We start from the raw sequence: 278 nt of genomic DNA, 5'->3' as shown, positions 1-278 counted from the left end.
GCTGGGACAGTGCCCCGCTGGTGCTGGGCAGCCGTGAGAAGTGTTTAAACCAGGTGTTCATTTTTAACCAGGCTCTGAATTGTCTTTCCATCTGTGTTCAACAAAGGTAACAGGGCTACGCACGCAGTATCCTTGTGTGTCGGGGGGGCAGGGGGGCTTTTTATAGTCTGGCTTTTTAACAGTAATATGAATGTACTAACACGTGCCTTACAGTCTTCTTGTCTAGCTGAATCTGGACGAGCCTTAACTCTAAACCGTGCTTTAGCTCTGTATTCTGC

This window comes from Antrostomus carolinensis, unplaced genomic scaffold (genome assembly GCF_000700745.2).
Source record: "Antrostomus carolinensis isolate BGI_N321 unplaced genomic scaffold, ASM70074v2 scaffold30153, whole genome shotgun sequence".
NCBI lineage: Eukaryota > Metazoa > Chordata > Aves > Caprimulgiformes > Caprimulgidae > Antrostomus > Antrostomus carolinensis.
Note: the sequence above shows the minus strand (reverse complement) of the source record.